At 38.3% G+C, this 677-nt stretch overlaps 1 non-coding gene across 1 annotated transcript; it reads right to left on the reverse strand.

Moving 5' to 3' along the window:
* Nucleotides 1-270: 270 nt before the first annotated feature.
* On the reverse strand, nt 271-342 carry TRNAF-AAA (transfer RNA phenylalanine (anticodon AAA)). The gene has a single exon. It is a non-coding gene; the product is annotated as a tRNA-Phe (tRNA).
* Between the last annotated feature and the right edge of the window lie 335 nt (nt 343-677).

Here is a 677-nt window from a genome sequence, read left to right on the forward strand (position 1 = left end):
AGATAAGAGAAAAGAAAATTCAGCATCCAGAAGCATCTTCGTAAAACATAAGATTCTAAAGTAACCAGAAAGATAAAACTAAATTACTTACAAATAAACAACTATAAATTTGACAGCTGCCTTCTCAGAAGCATAAGGAAAGGAAAGTGAACTCGCTCAGTCGTGTCCGACTCTGCAACCCCATGGACTGTAGCCTACCACGCTCCTCTGTCCATGGGATTTTCCAGGCAAGACTACTGAAGTGGGCTGCCATTTCCTTTTCCAGAGGTCTTCCCAACCCAGGGATCAAACCTGGGTCTCCTGCATTTTAGGCAGACACTTTACCATCTGAGCCACCAGGGAAGTCCTTCAGAAGCATAAGTAGAAACCAAATGATTATGAAGTGATATCTTCAACATGCTGAAGGAACATAACTATAAATTGAGATTTTTGTGCTCAATGAAATTATTGGGCAAAAGTGAAGGCCAAAAAGAAAAAAAGTGAAGGCAAAATAACAGATATTTTCAAACAAAAGAATGACTCAGAATGGAGCTTCAGAGGAGTAGAGCAAGGTGGAATCCAAGTCAAACCACTGCTCTTTCTGCTTCAGAATTCTCTGTGCCTTTTTTTTTTTTTTTTTTTTTTAAGATTTTTATTTTACTGTAAAGATGAATACAGTATGGTACTGGCACAGAAAT

This window comes from Muntiacus reevesi, chromosome 3 (genome assembly GCF_963930625.1).
Source record: "Muntiacus reevesi chromosome 3, mMunRee1.1, whole genome shotgun sequence".
In the NCBI taxonomy this organism is placed as follows: domain Eukaryota; kingdom Metazoa; phylum Chordata; class Mammalia; order Artiodactyla; family Cervidae; genus Muntiacus; species Muntiacus reevesi.